The following is a 23120-nucleotide window of genomic DNA, read 5'->3' as shown; positions in this document are numbered from 1 at the left end:
GAGAGGCATATAGAACATGTAAAGATGAACTCATATGCTATTTCCAGGAACAAATATATTACAGAATCAAGACACTATTAATGTCTCTTGAGTAGTCCTCTAAAAATCATTACAGCTTTTAAAGAATTCTAATTAGGCATGTCTGAAGCGCCAAATCCAGGTGGATTTTCACCCACTTCCAATAATATGGCCACTCTGAGCCCTCACTGAAATAAATCATATCTCTGGAATCTAACTGTAATGGAGATCAGGTTCTGACTTATCCCATAACCTCCCAAAATAAAGTTAAGTTGCTCTGATGCTGCATGTTTTAAAGCTCTGTGGGGGTTACAGCTGCGTGCCTGTTAACAATCCTCCAGTTGCTTTCATTTAGTAGCTACAAAACATAGCACTAAAGCAGAGAGGAGAATGGTGAGATGGGTCATTCTTCTCCTCTCTTTCCCCTGATTTTCTAGGTTTGCTGTGTGCTTACATGGTACTTTCCTGCACACATCTATGGAGTATTGTCAGCATCTGCTTCTCACCTGAAGCCGTTTAGGACTGTAGCTGCAGCATGGAGGAGGAAGAAACATAATTTCTATCCATGACTTCGGTTTTTCTTAGCAACTGTTCCAAGATGAATATTTTAAGGTAAGAAAACTGCAGTTTTTCCATAAAAAGGCCCCATCATCATTTTTTATAATGCCTGAATCTATATTTGATCAACAAATCTCTGTCTCTACATCTTTCTTAGGAGCTAAACTAAAGAAGTCTATACATATGCCTTCAACGTGGCCAAGGTGAAAGGAATTCAGTGAAACAATCTCAGTGGATTTGTACTGTTTTGTACTCAATGTAAAGAAGAAAAGATCCATTTCAAAAATCTAAATCGCTGCTTAAAGTTAGGCAAATCCTACATACCTTGCCAGTCAGATAGAGTCTGCAATATTAAGCAGGCCCTCATTTGAAAAGATATGTCAGTACAAATCAAGTCAATCAAGACACAATTTCAAATATTATTACTATTATTGATTATTGTTGTGACAAAATATCATGAAATCTATGACGTTTGTTATTCTGAATAAAGTACATCTTTATATAGAAGTCATCTCAGGTAGACAAGAAGACATAGGGGATTTTCTTTGGACGGTCACTGTCTGATCTGATTCTGCTGTTGCCTTGCTACAAGATGAACTGGGTGTGGGCAGAAACGATTCGTTTCTGAGTTCACCAAAGATGTTGTAGTTTGGAAGAAGCTGTTATGGTTCCTCCTGACCCTGTCCCAAATCCCCTTCCTGTGTTTAGAAAACACATATTTTTAAAACTCACATGTATTAAACCTGATGATAATTCTGCAAAGTTAATTTCAATGAGGGAATGAAATTCATAGTATACTCATACTGTGAACGCACTCATCATTGTTTGCTTAATAAAAGCAATTAAAGGCCAAAAAAAATTACATTAGTTCCAAGTAGTTTTGGTCAGACCACGTAACCATAAATATGATAATGATTGTTTTTTATTTATAAGCTATTCACCAGGTTGACTACATGACACACACTGAAGGTGAATTTCAAAATTAAATCTTCACTTAAGAAATCATTTAAAGGAATGAGAGCTGCCTAAAAACTGGCAAAGGTTGCATTATTGCTCACACATGCCTTTCACAGTGCTTTAATGAGGATTTATAAGTGTTTAGAGGTTGTCAAACCACCTGTTTGTGGGTCAGAAATAGACTGTCCAGTCTGAAGACATGTGAGCCTTTACCAAACAATGCTTGCAGGACAAAGGACAGGATGGGGAAATAAGTCTGTTCCAAAACTTACTTAGATATTAAACTTTAGGGGGGGAAAAAAATAAAGCATTGAAATGATACTCATCTGAATGCTCTTAAAATGGCCCTGTAATGAGCACAGCTTAACCAGGGATGCATATTGGATCATATTGCATTTGATTTTGGAACAATTTAGTTATGATTAAAGGCATTAACAATGATGATGATCATCACCAGATCATCACATGCTATTGTTCTTGTTTCTGTACTGTACAAGAGATACATATTGAACTAAACCCCACTGCAGAGAGAATCAGTGCTCTAATTTAGATCTGTGTGGCCAGCAGGTAAACAGGCTGCACTGCTGTGGGTACAGCCTGTTTTCCTGGAGGAGCTGAAATATATTCCATGCATCCCTGTGCAAACTGAGATTGGAGATGATTTCAAGGTTACGTATCAAGCTGATGTCCATGCTATAGTCATTCTATCAGGCAAAACTGCACAGCCTGCAGGACTTCAAAAATGGAGCCCATGGTTTTACTCTCAGCTCTGTGACCATGCTACTGAAACCTGAAAACCAGTAGGAATGACAGTAATTGCAACAGGACAAACAGCTCCCCAGTGATTTCACTGAAAGGAGAGTCTATGTAAGTGCAAATGAATTAACATTTCCTATAGATAAGACTCAAGGAGTCAGAAAAAGATACTCTTCCAAGGGTAAAGATTTGAAAAGGTAAAAAACAAAGCTGGTGATATATGACCTGGGGTTTTTTTCAACTGTGATCAAGAATGATTTTTAGGGCTGCTGTTTCTCTCTATTGCTCCAAGTATTATTAACCATTTGATACAAAAAGGCCCAAACAACTAAAAAAATATTGTTTCTAGAGTATCTAAATATCCAGTCCTATCCAGCCTTTTTATTACCTTGTGAACAATCATTAGCTGAAATGGCATCATTGTTTGTAGGAACATTATAAGAGCACCTCAGATTCCCTTTGCATATGAAAGTAGCTTAGCAATTTTTAGAAGATCTATCAGACAAGATCAGATGGCTGGATTTTATTAATGAACAGTCTCTGGATGTATAACTTCACAGTCCCAGGTCTGAACAAATAAAAACAAACAAACAAATGCTTTTTTTTTTCTAAAATTGAAGTAGACTTTTGCATGTGTCGTACATGTCAATGAATTCCAAAGGAAGTTTTACCACATTGTTCTGTGGGAGTAGAGCTGGTGCTCAGTTTCCCTATTACTCTGAGGGATACCTTGTAAAATATTACTGTGCTTGTGGTACAAAATATGTGATGAAACATACTGTCTTTGCCCCTAACACTTCTTCCACTGAGAAAAGTCAAGTGAAAAATGACAAAGCATCAATATTCGTATTTTTACTTAGTCTTTTGTTTCTTAGAGAAAATTGTGTTAATGTATTCTGAAAGATAGGGTTTGCCACAATAAGACAAAAGAAACATTAAAATGAAACAGTGAAAATAGTATTTTCTCTCCCAGAATTGTCACAAAAAGAGTTCTGCAGGAAAAAAAGTGTTAAGCAAAAGGTGTGTTATCTTTGATTAAATTTTTGTTTCATTAAAGTCTTTATTTCAAAATGGTTTTTAATAGAACAAGTAAAAATTGAAATAGGCTTCAAAAGGAAAATATACAATTGAGTGAGAAGAGTATAGGCAATTCACAAAGTTACATTAGATGAGATCAAATGAGACTATGTGTTCTGAAAATGTGTAAATCATTGTAAATTCTTCCCACAAACAGATAAAAGAAAGTAAGTGAATATCAAAGGCTACATAAACACTTAGAAGAATAAGGTACATATCATCCTGTTTATAAAACATTTATGGGCTGGTGTGTTGAGGCGAGCCTTTTTTCTCTCCCAGATTTTCAGCACCTTGAGCTTCAGCCAAGAAGTGGAGCTTCTGCTCACAGAGATGATGCTTCAATGATGTCCAGCTCTCACTGCTGTCTTGCTGCCTCTTGACACTCCAAGAGTCATGCAGCCACTTTACCACTCCTTCACCTGGATCACTCCTGCACTGGGGAGAGAATCAGAAGAGCAAAAGCTGGAGAACCTATGGGATCAGATAAAGACAATTTAATGAAGAAAGCAAAAGCCACGCAAACAAGCAAAGCAAAACAAGGCATTAATTCCCTGCTTCCTGCAGGCAGGTATTCATCCATCTCCAGAAGAGCAGGGCTGCATCACGCGTAACAGTGACTTGGGAAGACAAGCACTATAATTTCAAATGTCCCTCCTTTCTCCTTCTTGCCCCTACTTTCTATACTGAGCATTCCACATGGTCTGGAATATCCCTTTGGTCAGTTTGGGTCACCTGTCCCAGCTGTGTCTCCTCCTGGCCTCCTGTGCACCCCCCACCCCCTTGCCAGCATGGCAGTACGAAAAGCAGAAAAGGCCTTGGCTCTGTGTAAGCCCTGCTCAGCAATAAAAAAAAATTTAAAAAAAAAAAAAAAAAAAAAAAAAAAAAAAAAAAAAAAAAAATAAAAAACCCTCTTCAACCCTCTTTAATTCAGCACAAATTCAAAACACAGCTCCTTACTCACCACTGTGAAGAAAGTTAACTCTACCCCAGCCGAAACCAGCACAATCCCAAATTAGCTTTCGATGCAAAGTTGCTTAAGGATTTGCATAAGTAACTGATTTTCTTCTCCCTATTTCTTCTCTTCTATTTGGCCCAGCCATTTGGTGGAGGAACCAACATGGGCATGTGATCTAGCACTATGAGATTAAGTAGTCAGGTCAAGGTCCTGACCAACCATAAAATCATCCATTAATGAAACATCCCTTCTACCCAGTGGATAGGCTGATCAAAAACCTGTGCAAACCCACCTGGCTTCAACAGGCTTGGGAGCAAATTTTCATGAGCTTCCTAAAACCTTGCCTTATAAAGCCTCTCTTGCAGTGGAAATTCTTAAGGGAAAGATACTGGGAGATTTGATCAGCAAGAGCTTTAATCAGATTTCTAGATGCCAAAATGTAGTGAATTGGAATATCAAGGATTACAGGTCTGAAGAGCTTCAACTGACATCCTTGTCTACTCACTTTACACTGTATATTTCCCATAACATGAGCTCTCATTGGAACAAATCACTGTTCTTGTCAACAGCATCCTACAAAGAGCCTCATATATAAAGTGTGAATTGAACAAAACCCGTGAGTACTCTCAGAAGTAAGATGGCACATGGCAAATATTTCTCATTTCCTTGCTGTAAATGTAAGTCAAAATAATTTACTCTGGTTTGCTTTTAAGATGTATTTTGTCGTCAAGTCAGGAAAAAAAAATCTATTTTTAACACTGCATTTCTAGTGTTTTTTAAGAAAGTGGATTTAAAACTTCTTTATTGTTGCTTTTAAATGGAATGGTTTATGTTTAAGAGTGCTACATTTGAAAGAGATATTTTTAGACTTCTGAAGTGACATGTAATGCAAAAAAATAGCTGTCTGTTTTCAAATAAGCTCCAGGTTGGAGAAAATACTCCATTGCCTGCCTATGAATCAAGCAGTGAAAGAATAAAAAATAAAGTACCTTCTGTCTCAGCTTTGGAAGCCAAATCTTGGATGCATCTCTGTTGCACACAGCACCACAGCAGAAGAAGGAATAGAGTGTCTATGTGTATTAGGGAGCATTTTTCATCTCATATATCACTGTCATTTTGGTGTTGTAATTCCAGAGAGTCAGCTAATCTTCTACATTCACATCAACACAGATAATTTAAAGTAAAAATTTGAGGTGTTGGGGTTTTTTTATAATTTGTCTTCCCAACTTCTCCTGCCTGTTCTTCCCTCCACAATAGATGGATAAAGCAGATGTGTCAGCAGTGAGCTTTTTTAGCTAAATTCCTTGTTGAGTTCAACCCACGTGCCTGCCTAACAATGAGAAGAGCATTCCTTGCAGTGGCCTTGGTGCATTACAAAAGGATTTAGTGTCATCACTTTCCAAGCTACATTACAATTCCTTACAAAATATTAAAAGAAATAATAAAAAGATTCTCTTGTACACAGCTCAAAAGCAGCCATTCAAAACTAAGCAGAATGACTGAAAGAGTTACTTCAGTGAAGTATTTTCTGAGATTTTTTTGAAACACCAGTGTCCATTTGTCACTGGCCATGCACAAATTAATCCTTGTGAAGATTGCTGGAAGAGGAAAATTAATAAGAGAGCTGCTGGCAAGAATAGTAGAGAAACAACTGCTGGCTATAGAAATCTGCCTAGGACTCTGAAAACAAGAGGTAATGAAATGGAGAGCAAAGAGAAAGGGTCAGTTTTCTGTGGCTGGGCAAAGCTGGATTGAAGAGCAGGGAAAAGGGAAGAGTGTTCCTGAGTAGTTTAGATCTAAGAGGAAAGATGTATTCTTACAGGCATGAGAAGCACCGGGTTTGTCAGGCAGACAAAGATGAACCTGGATACTTATAAGCAAAAAGCTAACAGAAGATTATTGTAGCTGGTGAATCAATTATCTCAGTGGGGAAGATTTAGGCAGTGAAGAGCTGGAAGAGATGATGGAGGAATTCAGCTGTTTTGACACTGGGAAGTTTTTAACTGCAAAGACTGGAAAGGTGAAACAAAGGAGTCTCAGAGCAGAGACTCAGTGGAATTATAGCAAGATGGGAAAAAATGCACTGTTGTGCTCCAGTTATCTAGAGGTCTCTGGGCTATTTGATGCCTAAACACTTTGCATCTGATTTCCAGAACCCTGGTGAGTTTTACTTTGAAAACTTAACACTTTTCTAAACAGCACAAGTTAAAAATGACAGCAAAAACTTCTAAATGGAGCAGCCAGTTTGAACCTTTCAGGTAAGGGGGACAAAATAAATAGGGGTAAAGGATGTTATGTCGTCCTTGGAGTTGTGGAGCTTCCCTCACAGCTGCCCCAAAATGCACAGAGTCTTTCAGGGTCAGCTTTCTGGCTGCCCTGTGCAGAGCAGCTCTGTTGTACTTCAGGGCATGCAGGGGCTCTGCTGTGCATCCAGCGTGGGGACGCCGGGCTCAGCCCGCAGCAGTGTGACCTGAAGTGACACCCTGATGATTAGTGAGCTTCAGATTATTGGACTCCTCAAGTGCATGCTGTGGGCTGCAGGGGGTAGGCAGAGCTTGGACAGCACACATCTGTCTATGTGATCAGAATGACCAACCCACCTTTATGAGATTCTTTTAAAACAAAGAATGATCTTTGTTAGGCCCTGGGGGGCCCTTACCACCAGCATGAAGAGTACTTATTAACCATAAAAGCATGCTTAAACTGATAATATTCAATATACCTGCAGGAGAATGAAAATCACCAGGCTCGCTTGGGCAAAGGTAACTCTGTGACACAGAACCAAGAGACAGACCACAAATCCCAGCCTGTGGCCCCAGGCTCTCCAGACATGACTCCTGACTCCTGGCTTTGCTAGACTGGCTGCATCAGAAGTGGCCTCCCCATGCATTTTAGGGTAAAAATGGGTTCTGAATATTGCGAGTTAATTCTCTGATTTCATGCCCGCACAACCTCTCTTGGGGTATACCTGATTTTGAAATCGCTTCTGTACTTTTATTTAGCCTCCACCCAGATAATTACAGCAGTGTGGTATCACTATGGCTAGCCACATCATGTTGGCTCCCCTGTGTAAAAGGGAAGGAGGTTTTGTCCTCTTAGACTATTTATTTTTCCTTTTTTTTTTTTTTTTTTTAATCCTGGGCTTTCAGCAGCATTGAAACAAAGGACTGAAATTCTTTTAAAAGTTACATGAAAAATTCAGGCCTTCCTTTACCAATTTCTCTTTGTTTTGTGGTCTTCCAGAGTAGGATGGGTCATTGTGGAAAATATGGAGAAGAAATATTGCATTAGGAACAAAATACAAACATGATAAAATGAATCTAGAAAGAAAAAAAGGAACAGGGAGTCAAAAGGAATGCTTTCCAAAACATTTCTAAATGTGTACTTCTTTATGCCATACCATTGTCAATGGTATGGCATAAAGACACAGTCATCAGAGCAGTCTCTTGGGGATTCAATATTTCACAAGGTTAGAAATTCTGTAGAGAAGAGACTTGTGTCTGTCTCACTCTGCATTTCCTTTGAAGAGGAATATGAACATACAAGCTTGGATAGACCTGGATTCTGTTTAGAGGGAAGGAAAGTGAAGCAAGACACAAAAAATTGTTTCACCCATCCCACTTAAATTTCTGATTATCAAACCTGCTATACCTTAAGTTCTTGCACACTTAGTCCTACTCAATACAAGTAATTTCTAGGAGGAATTAAGGATCAGAGTCCCAGAAAAGCACATGATTTATCTGCATAAACAGGAATTAGGGAGAAGCCTCAGTAGACATCCTCCACAAATCTGTGTGCAAAATGGTGAAACTCTTCTTCCTAAGCTCAGAATTAGAAGTATTGTGACACCATTTTACAGCACCTGGCAACGTTTTCCAATAGACAGATCTGTATAAAATGATTCCATTTAATCTGAACCAAGCTTCACTGGTGGGCTGGCTGTTCTGTAGTAGGTTTCTTTATGAGTTTGGTGTTGACAATGACATTTTGAATTTTCTTTCTTCACTGAGGTCATATAAAGGTAGACAGGAGACAACACCTACAAATTCCCAGCATGGGAAGGGAAATGATAGTAAAACTTCCCCTATTGTGTAACACTAGCAGTGAAGGAGTATAAATGCACAGATATCTGTGAGTCCTCCTTGAAAAATTAAGAATGTAATCTATAACTAGCAGTTTGCTTTCCTATGAGAGCACAGTACAAGTCAGAATCAGAGCTGGAGGTGACACACAGACATTTCATGCTTATCTACATAGTTTAAGGGGCTTTTGAAAATACCTGAAGTGTACTCTAGTACACTTTAAAATATTACAGAAAGCTGAGCAGAGGTGGAAAATAAAGTATAATTAATAACAATTTAAGCACATATCTGTGTATGTGTAAGAATGTCTACATAGTTATTAAAAGAAAATGAGTAACTATCAAATATAAAAGCACAAATCATAATGAAATCCAAGGTCAAATATTGAAAGGAAATCACAACAAAGGTCAGGGTTGACTGCCTGAATCCTAAACAGCTAAGTCATTGACAGCTACAAAAAATTACTTAACTCTAGGGTAGCTCATTTAGTTGTCTTTGTGCATGTAGGAGATATCCATTTCAGAGACTGAAATACTGGCTACTCTTAAAGCCAATTTTTGCATTAGACCTTCAAAATGTGGACAGTGCCTGCTATTGTGTGGTGGTGACACAAAGCACACAGGAGGATGAAGATGCACTTTTTATTTGTACAATTGCCAAACAAAGTCAATGGCAGTGAAGCAGCATAAATTTAATATCAGGAGAGGCAAATAGTAAGTGAAATCATCTATTCATAGTTAAAAAATGATTGGAGACATAGATTCCTTGTGGTTAAAATAAAAGAAATCACTTCATGCCTAGCTGCGAATGGAGTTCAGTTTGGCAGTGTCGGAAGGCTGTCATGTCATTAGCCCTTTATAATCCTAACCACATGCTTCCTCTCCTAGCCCCATCACAAAAAACTCCAACCTGGTTAAGCATTAATTACCTCCTTCCTTCATTCACAGGCGCTACAAAGAATTCCGTCTCAAAGTAGCACCCACATTGCATTTTCATTGAACTGATGGAGCTGGAAACTGAAATACATAAGTAGGAGATGCCATAATATTGGCACTGCACTGCAATGGTTCAGGAAAGACTAGAAGGCCCCCTAAAGATTTATGGGATTTATGTAGGAGATTTTATGGCAGCACTATATCCCTCAGCACATGGTGCTGCTGGCAGAAGCTCCTTCACTCACCCAGTGCTGGGCTGAGCTTCACTATGCTGGAGACCTGGTTTTGGCCAGGGTTATGTGGCTGCAGGGCCCCCCATGAGGGCATGCACAGCAGGATGGGACAGGGTGGCCCTGGAGGTGCTGGGTTAATGCCTGGCATCACAGGGAGCTCCAGCTGCCGCAGCATGACTGTGGGCCAGAGCGTGGATCACCTGGACATACCACAGCTCCTCATGGCTGCCATTTAGGAGAGAGATGGGGAACTGGGGAAACTTGCTCCCCAGAAATAATGGAGAAGACAAATGCACTTTCACTTCTGTGTTTCTTTTGCATTTCCTTTCAATGAGACAGGATTTGAATGAGTCCTCATCATCTGTGCATGCTCCAAAAATCCTTTCCACACGTCTCCCCTTTCCCTCCAGGGTTAGTCTCACCGCTGTGTTCATATGATAAAAAAACCTATCTTCACTAGTGCATAATTTACAGATGTTCAAAAGGCTCTTTCTTTGCATTAATGCCTGGAATTAGGGTTAAAAATAATGAGGATTAATAATTTTATTCCTAAAGCACTCCCCCTGCTGATGGACTCTGAGAGAACTGTACTATATATTTAAGTATATGATAAAATGTAGGCAAACATAAGAATGGTCACTGAACAAACCTTGATAACCTGTAAGAGGGATAAAATAAGACAGTGAAAAGGGACTGAATCCTAAGAAAAAACAGCAAAGACTGTGGTAGGAAGACATGAACATGGAGTAATCATATAAAAAATTAGCAAATTTTTTTGCTAATTTTTTTTTTAAGAGGAAAGACCATTCTCACATTTCTCAGTTTGGAGGAAAAGGGATCTTTGAATTCAGCGCAGAGTGACTTCAGCAGCTCAGGACCACTCCAGCACACTCCTCGCTGCTGGAGTGTGGCATTCCCTGAGGCAGCAGTGCCTGGTGGAGGTTGCTGCAGTGAAGGGCTCGGTGTGTGCTGAGGGAATTCAGTGGGAATGAGCTCAGGGAGGATGTCATGGATGCTGCCAGCACTCAGACTGCTCCCAGCTCCTAAAAGCCCTTCCCTCCCTACTCAAATCAAGAAGTTTCTTCTTAAGCAGTCCATGTAAAACAATCCTGTAACACACTAATGGCTAGAAATGGAGGTCTGAGCAAGCACGCATGTTGACAGCTCTGAAATACAGAGAAAGGAGTGGAGAGCATGGGAGAGGTGTGGAAGGGGCCCTTACTGACAATCATGATAAATGTTTGCGGCTTTTCTTTCACACTTGGAAGTGTAACAAACACCAGATTAAGCATTTGCAGGTAGGAATTTGGGCAATCTTTATTTAATGATGTTCAATTCTATGTGTAATACTATTGTGTGGCTTTATTATTACAATCTGTTTCTACCTCTCCCTCTCCTTGCCTACTCCCCCCAGCTCCCAGTGCAGTCAGACATGGAAAATATGGATGACCTGTTCCTACTGACAACCTTCTCTCACATCTTTAGAAACAATCATGCACTTTTAAAGGGCTGTAAATATAGTTCTTGTAGCATTGCTTAAAAATCTATCCAGCTTTTATTTTCATAGGAACTGTTTTTTAACAATATCTAACAGTCCTTCCTGTTGGTAGCCTTTCCAAAAGAAGGAAGTATCACAATGGTAAGTCACCAGAAGGGGAGGGGAAAAAAAAAGAATCAGAAAGCTTTTCCATGGCATTACCTAGATAATCCAGTCCACATGTAGCTCTGCACATGAGCAAGTGACCCCATGGACTGGAGCAGGTCTCCACACACATGTGTAAATCAAGGCCACATAGTTCTGTTTGCAGGATCTGAGTTCTGCTTCAATTCTGAAACAGAGTAAGATTCACATGGTTGTGATTCACATTGAATTTGAGCCTCAAATTTGAACATGCCAGCTTGTCATCAAGCTAGCTGCCTTTATTTTATTTTTGGCTTTTTCTTTGTCAGTGCAAGCTTCTTGTATTTCAGACATATATATATTTTGTGAGGCAGCTCAGTCTGTTGAGCCAGGAGCTTTCATCAAGGAAAGAAAAGTGCATTGCTTGATTCTTAGAGAAAGAAGAAAACATTGCTTGCTTTTTGGAATACATCCAAACTGTCTATGACACCTTAAAATACCATACAAGTAGTGCAATTTGTCACAAATTAAACTATAAATGGGCTTTAAAACACACATAGTCTGATTAGCATGTGACCGAGTATAGCAGTCAATAACATATCCTGATACAATTCTGCAGCTCTAGTGGTCTCTAGGCATTTTTACTGAATCTTCTGTGTTTAAAAAGAATAATGGATTCACTGTTTTGCAGCATAATTCTCATTTTTATTGCAATGTCCCTCCTAATTTTGCCCTCAAATCTTCTGGAAGCTGTGGTTTGATGCTTTTTCAGCTTTGTTCCTCAGATCTCCTCTCCAGGCAACAACTCCACCACCACAAAAAGAATCCCCAATCCTAAGTTTTGACTCTGTCACTAAGACATTAAACAAGCAACCAATCAATTAATATTTTCTTCTAAGGAAGCCAAAATAGTTCAGATATTTCTATAATGATGGATGACCAAATAGAAAGATGGTTACCATTTCCAGTTCTGCATCATGTCCACAGTTTATCTGCTCATTACAGGCTGAAGGCTGTGACAGAGATTCCCATTTCAGGCACTATGCATCACTGTCATGACAGTGTGGCTTGGGGACAAGAGTAGGATCACATTTGGACAGTCAGATTAAGATTAGAAGCTGAGAAACTTGCTACCATCTCATGTATCTGAAGGCATGACCAGTAAAAGAAGGTGTATTTCTGCTTTTCTTCTCTATCACAGCCCTATGGAATGAAGTGTCAGTTAAGGGATGTGAACATAATGTGTGGCCTTGTTATATTCCAGAGTTCCAATCTGTGCTAGGAAAGCTTGCCCAGTTTCCTCCAGGTGGGGTTCCCTCCCCCAGATCCATATTGAACATCCAGGATTAGCCCTGGGGAAAACTTAATTGAATGGAAGTAATATTTTAGTACTAAACAGACATTTTTCTTTTTACAAGAACTTTAAACTAGAGTGAAGAAAACTGAAAATCTCATCATGAAGCTGCAAACTGCTTTCCTGCAGAACTGCTTTTATTAAATTTGTCCATTTCTCACAATTACGGTAGAAATAAAGAAAAGACCATGACTGCTATGCTTTATTTTATTTTACTTGAAGTTTCATGAACAGTTTTCATTATCACTAGAACACAGAAAACTAAGACCTTCTTCTTAAGCTACACTAATGGGAATATGGAAAAATTGAAGAGTCAAAAGCAGAATCTCATCTTTGCATCTCCTAGTCAACAAAAAAAATGTTTTAATGTGCAGTAAATGCACATTAAAACAATAGCACTTTGCTAACTTAATAGTATCTATGTGAAATGTCCTATGTGGTCAGAATGCTTTGAAATAAAAAATATCTTTATGTGCTTAAAGGATAGAACCATACAAGGTATTTCATGTAGCATTTTATAGCATACCAATATATCTTAACTCATGTGCCAGAGAATCAAAGAGATCTTTTGACTGCACACTGTGTGATGTTTTCATTAGATACTTTTATAATGTGGTGGGTATTTTAGAATTTATCTCTCTATAGTATAGTCCATTGCCTGGCTCTTTTTCTCAACAGCTTCCTTATGGCTAGGTGATGGTTTGAAAACTTAGGATTACTTCCAAAAAGCATAAGCAGAAGAGAGTTGTTCTAACTGAAAACAATTTTGCTAAATAAAGAAGAATGCTTCTATAAATATATATTAACTGTAGACTTCCTTAATTTATTTGTTTTCAGATTAGTTCTACTTTTGTGTACTGGATACTGTAGAATACTGCACAAAATTCAGCCCTTTCATATGACTGTATTGAAATCAACACAATGGGATAATTGTGAAGAGTTTCCAGCAAATTAAATGAGCTTAAATTAAATAAAAATAACACTAGGATAAATCAAGCCCCTAATCAGATAATTGAAACTGCTTTTCCCCTTCCCTTCCCTTCCCTTCCCTTCCCTTCCCTTCCCTTCCCTTCCCATGCAGGCCTAGATGATGATGAAATTGAAATTGAGCTCAATACAGACAGAAGCCTGTCAGTTATGGCTGACTGATTTCACTACTTCCAATTGAAAAAAAAAAATAATGCAAGCTAGAGCAGGATTTGCACAGAGGAAGAGTCAGCAAAATCAGAAACAACTCACAACTTCTAACCACAGTCACCAGGGAGAATACAAACAACAAGTTTGTATTCCTTGGTTTGCTCTGTGTTTTGCTTTGGGAGCTTTACAGACACCAGACTTTGATTTTTCCCAACCAGGAGTAGGTATATGTGGAGTTTTTTAATCATATACTTAGGATATTTATGGATACCGCTTCTATTTCAAGTCAAAACAGCACAGATCCTTCTCTGGTATGAAATGCTTGTTTCAGAGAAGAAATGCCAAGTAACACTGGTGATTTTCAAGTCACATTTGGGATCTCTGCCACCGGTCAAACAGCTGTCAAATTTATTGGTGCTCCAAATCAACAGACAAGGCACATATTTTCACATCTGTTCAAACCACCAAACCAATGGTTTTGTCTTTCGTTTGCTTGCACACTAAAGCTCAAAATGCAGTTAAGGCCCTGTGCCCAAACCATGTCAGAACTATAAGAGTTAGAAGCATATCTGATGGTAAACTGAGGAAAGGCTTACGAAGATGAAAACATGGGGCACCATTTCAGTCAAGCTCTGCTTCAGAAAGAAGAAATCCATGATCTACAGCCTGGCGTCTGGCCTAAATTATTTAATCTGTTACAAGGTTGACAGTTTCGGCATCTCTGTCTTTCATTGTTCCTTACAAGTTTGCAATGCCTGGGCTGCAGCCATTCCTGGTAGGCTCTGGAAGCCCTTCCCTACAAGGAGGCTGTTCATCATCGTATCTCTGGGCAGTCTGAGGTCTCCAGCTTCATACACAGAGCTGCCCCTGGAGCAAAACAGAGACTGTGCTGTTAACTATTTAACTGTTACCCAAATGAAACTCATATATTACAGTCTTAGAGTAAAAATAAAACAGAACAACACAGTTTTAATTGCTATTTCTACAATAAAATTGTGGCTTATTTATAAGTTGGGATTTTATTACTTACTGCAATTTATACGCACTTTATCTGGAAGTTCACGGTGGGCAACAAAGGACTGCTCACATTTTTTTTCCGTGACTTTTCCATGAAAGCATAACTGTATCTTAAAATATGGTAAAGTAGTTTATAAGTAAAATGAAAAAAGCTTACATGGAAGATAACATAAAATACATCTGTCTTTTCAAACCAGTGAGATACATAAACAACTTGTTAAAAATTGAAAAAGCCAAAGAAAAGGACAAAAGACCTTTTAATAAGAAGCCGTTTTGAACAGATTTTTTTCTGCTTTTCAAAACACAGGATGTTACATTGTTCCTAGGAAGATGATCTCAAATGATCAGGAAAAATACCAAAAATTTCAGTAAGCATTGTCCCTGAGAGAGGTTATGCCAAAACTTACAAAAAAAAAAATTGCAAGTGGAGATGTCATTTTAAATAGAATCCAGGCTCTTATTTTTCCATTGCAAAGAGTTTTCTTTTATGTCAAATGAAATTTTAAGATCACCTACGAATTTGCAACTGAACCCTTTACTGCCAAATCTGATTCCAATCCCTAAAAAATCTGTTTCTGTAATATGGCCAGCAAAGCAGTAACTTCTAAAAGGTAGCCAGACATATTGGCAAAAAAATATATGTGGTTAATCAACTAAAACTATGTAGCAGTTTGGGAACAATCAATCAATTTCCAGAACCTTTAAGGCATGCAGTTGCTGTGAGGATATCCAAGAACAATAGTAATACTAATGGCTAATGTACCCAGATGTTTTTGAGATGGTCTTGTCTTTATTTTTCATTTTCAAGATGGTTCTGCACAATTTTAGGCTCTACTGTTAGACAAAAAACAAACCCATCACAAATAAATTCCAGATAATAATACAAATGTAGAGGGACAGTAGGTGTCACTTTGCACCAAGGTAAAATAAGCACTACTAAAAAGAGGTTTGTGTTCACCCGGTGGTGTTTTCTCAATCTGTGCTTACCCACATAACAGCTTGGAGACTTAAACAGCGACTTAGGCAAAATTGCAGAGAGCTGCAGACAGTGCTGGGATACTGAAAACTCCCTTGAGGCATCATAGCTTGAAAGATGCTTCAGCAACTTGAAAACTGTTCTGTCTAAAAGCAGAAGATGTCTCATTTTTAGTAAACAAAGCTGAGCTGCTCATTTCCACCTTCACACTTCAGCCTGCCTGGCATCCAGGAACTCTCTGCTAAATTCCTTGAGGGGCTCATTAAAATACATTGCACAAAGTCACCCCTAAAACACGGCAGTAAGGAACAGTAACCCATAAAACATAGTAGCACTTTCTGAAGTTCTTTAGAATAGCTGGGGGAGGATTCCAACCACTCTTATGCTCCCTCAATACTGTAATACTGTGGTCTGAGCTCTGACCAAAGAGATGTGTGACCAAGGTTCACTTCCTGGCTACATCTCAGAGGATTTTAACTCCCGTTTACCACTTCCTGACTCTTTATACATCAGGTTGCTGGCTTCCATCCTGAGAGAAGTTTGTGTATGTATATTACATTAAACTCATCTTGGATAAGTTAGCAGACTCAGCAGAGGAACCAAGAGATAGGCAAAAGCAGCATCCATGTGAGGACAGTACCCAACTCACTATGTGTTCTACTGTAAATTATGGAATTGCCTTTAATGTCCTTAGAAACACTTTTAGAAATCTGTGATCAAAGTAGACATAATAGCCCTGTCACATGAAATGAAAGCCCAGATTTTTGCACTTAAACCACCATAATCCTATTTAGGTCATCTGAGAAGGAATAGTGTTTGGGGCCTACAGTTTTGCTTTCCCTGATGAAACCAGCTGTTTTTCCACTCTAGAATCCTGATAGGCTACTTGCTCCTTTGGCAACAAGAGCTGCAGAGATGGTCTTCCCTTGAACTGGCATCACCTAGTTGTTTTGGGCCTTTTATTGGGATCAGTGGGTACTGGATTGTGCCTAGCAGGCCGATGAACTGAAAATGACGGAAGTATTTTTGTTCAAAAATCTGTTAAAAGCTATGCCAAACACATAGCTTTACTTTTCTGCATAAATTTGACAAGCTGCATCATTGTTAATATGATGATTTTTAAAACTAGTGTAAGATATTTCCAAAGCTCCTGTGGTCACACAGATCAAGTGGAAGATTGGGTCAAACTTTACCTGAGCATTTTGGAAACATAACTTTTATCGCATAGAACCCAATTAGTCTTTCTTCATGCTTTTTCTCTTGCCATAACTCCATTTGTTTCAGAGGTCACCGTTAAAATTTTAAAGATTTTCAGGTGATTTTGATTCATATTTCCCTGATAAAGTTTAATAAAGCAGATCAGATTACTCTGCCCTATGAGTCAGTTAACTATGCTCCTATTTATTTGAGAAGCAGTTCTTATTTTCAGGTATGTAAAAACATTTTATAACCTCGAACTTTTTTTTCTTTTCTCTTAAAGGTTAGCAGCAATTCTCCTGTACATGGAACATTTGTGATCCCAAATCATTAACAGAATCTGTGTCTAGACTAAATACTACATTTTAAAGCAAAGTATTTAAAAAACCAGCTACTCCTCGATTTACATACCCAGGCTTAAATTTTAGGTGTTTGTTTCCACTGTAGCAAATGATGATGTCATTAACACCTAAATCAGGACAGAAAAATGCCTGGTTTTAGGTGTTAGTGACATCATAACTAATTCAGGGAGCACATTGCACCCAAAACTTCTAGGCCTGGCAAGAAAAAGAACTGATGTCAAAACACACTTACTTGTCTAAAAGATACTTATGTCTAAGACAAAAACTAACCAAGATCTTGCTGTGGAGATCTTAAAAACTTTGAAAAAAAAAGTAAAAAAAATATATTTTGCTGTTCACAAAGAAAAGGGTTGAAAATATGGGTAAAACATATGTTTTGGTGTTTTGAAGTGGTTTGCTTCTAACAATAGAACTGCACACTCATCACTGGTCATGGGATAAATGTGGTTTGGGGGATCTGTGTTATGCCAAGACTCAAAGCATTTAATATGAGCTTTGTTTTGGAGCAATGGCAACAGCAAAAGTGAGCTGACATGCAGACAGTGGTGACTTCAAGCTTCTGAAAGCTACATGATCACTTAAGATCCAGTGCTTCAAAAAGTCCCGTGTGACATGAAAACATCTGACCCACTAACCAGCTGCAAGACTTTCCCAGACTCTCATCAGCACATGTACCTTTGCAAGCTCTGCTGGAGCCCAGAGGAGAGTAAACTCTCTTCCAGCACAAGTCTCTTGCAACTCTTGGGGCTGTGCTTCATCTCTTTGCATAAATTGACTGATTAATGTCTGATACTAGCTTTGCACCGCATCTCCTCAGAGGAAAAGCTCAAGGGCTGCTAGTGCCTACAAGAGTTAGCTAGCAGAGTGCTCCAGAAAGCACAAGTACACAATTCTTTTCCAAAATCAATGTACATTTTACACAGACTTAAATATTGTGTGGCTGATATAAATCCAAACACTTAAGGATATCTATTCTATCAATTACTTATTCTACGTATTCTCCATTTTGTATGCATACATTCACACACTTGCAGAGCCACCAATGTTATTTGCACATTTTTTCCTGTTCACTTTTAATCTGCTGGGCCTCAGTTTCTATTTCTAATGGGAGATGATAAACACAGACACAGAGCCCTCAAGAGTGTTTGACATCTCTTAATTCAGGCCCATCTTTTCCTCTCTAAGGCTCCCTGCCCCTCACCCATACACCTTACAACTCTGCAAAATATGACCACAGCTACAAAGGCTGGAATAGACTAAGAAGAAATTTAGGGTCATCTGAGAAAATGAAACAAAGAGATCTAAGAGCCTTTGAGTGGCTCTGCTGCTGTCCTGTGTCACCCCTTGAAAGAAATAAGAGGAGCCAATGTAATCTTGTTTGTTCATGAGACTCACACTTTGCTTTGCATTAAATTCAGGTAGAAATGCTAGGATTGACAAGACCAGCAAAAGCAGATCATCAGCACAGCCTGAACATGTTTGTCTTACTCAGGCAAATAGATACTATAATGTTAACACATAGTAAAACCCCATTATTCCCCATATATGAAGTGCTTGCAGGCTTAGGTCTGCCACTGGAGACTCAAGTGCTTCAAAACAAGTAAATAGTGAGGAGAGACAGGAAAGGAGAGAAAAAAGTTCTGATGAAGCATGAATGGAAAAAAGAATGGCAATAACATCAATTGTTGAAGTACCATTTATGTTCATGATATAAGGTCTCACCCATCTGTCATTTCATTTAACAGCAGAAGGTGGGGGCAGCCCCTCCATGTCCAGTCCTGTAGTCTGCATATTTCTTTAACCTTTAAAATCACTTCCGCAATTTCTTTTAAACAGGGATTACCAAACTGGCAACAAACTATAAAAGTAAATGCATTTACAATATGCCCTCTAGATAGCTTTACTGTCACGGAAATAGTTGTGCTGTGACCATGGGCTGTAGGAGCAAAAGGCTGGCAAAATTTCATGGTTTGTAATGATAAAATTCACATTTCACCAAACATTTTACTTCTAACGTGCAGCCATCTCAGCTGTGAAGTGCTTATTAAGTTCCTTTCATGACCACAGGACCTGCAGTTTGTAAATGCTGCAGGTGTGAAGGCATTGTGTGGCACTTTTAGGTTAGTGAAAGAAGATTGTTATTCATGGGTGAAATATTCCATTTATTCAGTGGAAGAGAAGTAATGTGTGTGGGGGTGGAGAGTGCAAAGCTGATGATAGAAAGACATAAATGGAAACAGACTTCCACAGAGCACCTCAGCCATTCCATCGTATTGCTGCTTCAAGCTTTTAAGTCTCCCCACAATGGCTGAGCACTGGGATTTTTCCCCTAATGACACAAACTTGCTGTATCTCCTGCCACTAACCTATTTTTAAAAGTTTACCTAATCTTACTTAATTGTCATGGAGTAACAGTAATAGTGCCAGACCATACTAAACCAATGGCTTTTATACCTTTTTCTATATCTTCTGTAGAGTTGAGTGTGATTAGACTGTCAACTGTTCTCATTCACGCGGGAATACATCCCCAGAAAGTTGTGACTGAGAGTGGGCTTCATAAATACAGTATCATTTTAGAGTTATGTACTTGGAGGTTGGTGGAGGACTTCGATTGAGTTTTTTGCTTTGTATTTTTGTGGTTTTCTGCTTTCACTGAGATCCTGACAGTGTCTCTGATGTATCACTATGAAGTTGTTAAGATAGAACATAGGAATGTTTACTGAACTTTTTGTTAGGCCAGCAATGTAAAAAATACATTACATGTAAATATACTACTGTACACTAAAAAATAGTTTTCAAGACCTACACTTAATATCTCATTTTTTAAATTTTCTTTTCTAATTTGACTACAGACATGTGGGAGTCTGAATTTATCAGCTCCAAGTGTGCTGCATTTTTAAATCAACTGGGGAGGCAGGAAGCAAATACGCATGAGTTGTAATGCTGGCTGACATACTGCATTATTGACAAACTCCACCAAAAAAAAAAGCTAGCATATCAAAGTAGATGATGTAAACAAACATCTAACATAAATTCTAAGACAATTTTTTCTTTAAAGAGAAGTTCAGAAAACTGAAGTGGGTTAACACTGAAACTGCTCCAAACTGAGTGAGTAACACAGCAGATTCCCTTGCTTACACCTCTCCTACGTTACTGGCAGCTGCTGAGTAGACAGTAATATTTCTCATTACTAATATTAAATGGAGAATATTCTATCTGTGTGAAGCCAGGAGAAACTTAAGCAACATCTGAATTCACCTAGCATTCAAATTAAGGGGGGTGCTGTCTTGGCCAGGGCACCAGCTTATTTTCTGCTAGATCATGAAATCTTTACAATTGTCAGAGCCTCAACACCTCATTCACAAGACATGGACGTGATTAAGTACCGATTCAAGGAGACTAATACCTCCTCTCCAGTTACCAGCACACATCCCCCTGCACCATTTGCAGGACCCTAAGCATTGAAGGGAGCAAATACTGATCAGTAAGATTCTAGCAAATCACCCACAATAGCACTAAAGTTGGAAGATAATAGTTATAGGAACAACAGGAAGAACAATGGCACATTCATCTGTTTTTTAGCAAAGGGGGTTTTTTTAGCATTTAAATATATAACAGTACATTACAAGCCTGAATCAAAAGACAAGTGGAAGAGAATTTTGAACCCTCATTTCTTTCAGGCACACATTACTTCAGGCATTTGAAGAAAGTGTCGAACAGCTTCCCCACCCACTTTCTCAAAGTGGAGGAGAAATTGCTCTCAAATGTTGGTTATAAACTTGTAATCTGAACTCCAGCCACTCGGCAGGGCTGCAGAAGAATTTACGATGTGCTAAATATTTCCTTTGTTCTTCCCAGTGGTAGCCTGCTGTAGCAATTAGAAAGCAACTGACTGCACATGTAAACTGTGGCTCTTTTCTAAAGAATTGTTTGTAATTGTTAGAAGCCTTCCTAAGCAGGACTTGCTCTGCTAATACTTCATTATTTTAGGTGCATCTGTATTAATTGTCTGTATGGTTTTTTCTCATCTTCTAATCTTAGCCATGTCCTCTAGGTACTTTACTACTGGGAGAGAAGAAAGACACAACTGTCGACCATTGCTATAATTAAGCCATTACCAACTGGGTACCTGAATTCCTCTGTCTTTATTGGGCATCTGGGTAGCTTCCATAGGAACAATGTGCTCATGTAAATGATCCAAAGCACTACAACAACATTTGTTTCCATTGATGCATGAATATCATACAAAATAAAATGTAATTCTTCTTGATTCCAACAAAGAAAGCAGTCTCCTAAGCCATTCTGTTGCACGCTGAGAGCACAGGATGTCGAAACCCCCGGTGGCAAATTTGATGTAAGCTTGCTATGAAAGAAATTGCAGAGAAATGTGCCTTGGAAAGACTGCAGGTTTTGCAAATAGGAAAGGTGGCTTTGGGAGCTATCCCACCCACCAGCATCCATTGCCTTAGACATAACTACAGACAAGGTAATGAGCAGGGCAAAGTAGATCAACTGGTACAGCTGCCATAGCAGGAGTGCAGGACATGCTGAATGTGGAAGCTGCTAGTGAGAAGATGAACAAATGCACTAAGCAGTGACACCACTGCTCTCCTGGGAGTGAGAGCTCATGGTGAGGAATATGTTAGCTCTCCTGGGAGCAGTTTTAGCCAGCCTTTTGCAGTTGGTCACCTCCTGCCCCGGGCTCAGTATGCAGGTGCTGGCCAGGAGCCAAGGGCAGCCCCACAACTTTGCTGCCTGTGCTGCTTCTGCAAAAGAGGTTGAGAGCAGCGAGGAAGCCAGAGAGAAAGCTTCCTCTGCATGCCAGCAGCAGGATCCATGGGATTTGGCCCTGGAATTCCTGTGGAGCCTTAACCACTACATCAAAGTCAGCTCCTTGGTATTTGTATGCTATTGCTTAGCCCCTTGGCTTTCCTAATCCTGGGGACGGTGTACCATATTTTCCCTCTGAAGCCTGAGGGAAACACAGTTCCCTAGTCAAAAAGCAGCCAACATCCATTGAAAAGACAGTAAAATGCCACCTCTGGCAGGTGACCTCCAATGTGAACCACCGGACATATAAATTGAAAGCAAGCTTTCACATACAGGTTTGATTCGAGCACACGCTCCTCTGTGGTGGCCTTCACCCTGCTGCACCACCTGGCAATGTCTGGAATCAAGTTATTTATAGTCTATACAATGAGAAGTCAAATGAGTTGGATGGTTCAGAGTTTTGGTAATGAGATACAGAGGTTTCTGTTTTAGGCTTGCTGTGTCGCTCAGGCTGGACTGGTGTAAAGGAGTGGAAGTCATTGCCATCCAGTTGTTTCTCAGCAATACATGTGGAATGGACTTCTGCTTGTGCACCCTTCCTTTGAAGGCTCTGCAGACAAGCCAAGGAGGAAGGCAGACTTTCTTCCCTAGATTTTATCATTAGCAGGCAGAGCGAAGATGCTCCACAGCCAGTGCATTAACACCTTTCTAAGAATTTGGTGAGACACGTTTTCCAGAGCAGATCCAAACTCCTGGTGATGAAGTTGGCAGAATGGATCCCAGCTTGTGCTGCTGCCTCCTACATATTTTAAATGTGAGCATGAATGAAGAGACTCTCCAGACAGCACTCACAGCTATACCTGCCACAAGAACAAGTCATGCTTTTACTCTATGCCATTGCACTGGCTGTGGTATTTCAAACACAGCCCTGACATTGATTCTTTTACTCAAGACAACAACCGGTTTACTTCTTCAACTGGCCAGCTTCTTATCACTGTATGAACTTGTATTTCCTTGTATTTTTAGGGCAAGTTAATAACCTCTGAGATCAAGTCATCCTCTGTGCCAATATGAGTGCTGAATATTGTGGTTAGTTGTCACAGCACTAAAGGGTT

General features: G+C 39.2%; 1 long non-coding RNA gene across 1 annotated transcript; it reads left to right on the top strand.

Annotated features, from left to right (window-relative positions):
* Positions 1-444: 444 nt before the first annotated feature.
* On the top strand, positions 445-4274 carry LOC115948411. The gene is made up of 2 exons (XR_004082233.1): positions 445-630; positions 3646-4274. It is a non-coding gene; the product is annotated as an uncharacterized LOC115948411 (long non-coding RNA).
* The last annotated feature ends 18846 nt before the right edge of the window (positions 4275-23120 follow it).

This window comes from Geospiza fortis, unplaced genomic scaffold (assembly GCF_000277835.1).
Source record: "Geospiza fortis unplaced genomic scaffold, GeoFor_1.0 scaffold217, whole genome shotgun sequence".
NCBI lineage: Eukaryota > Metazoa > Chordata > Aves > Passeriformes > Thraupidae > Geospiza > Geospiza fortis.
Note: the sequence above shows the minus strand (reverse complement) of the source record. Positions and strands in the feature narration are given on the sequence as shown.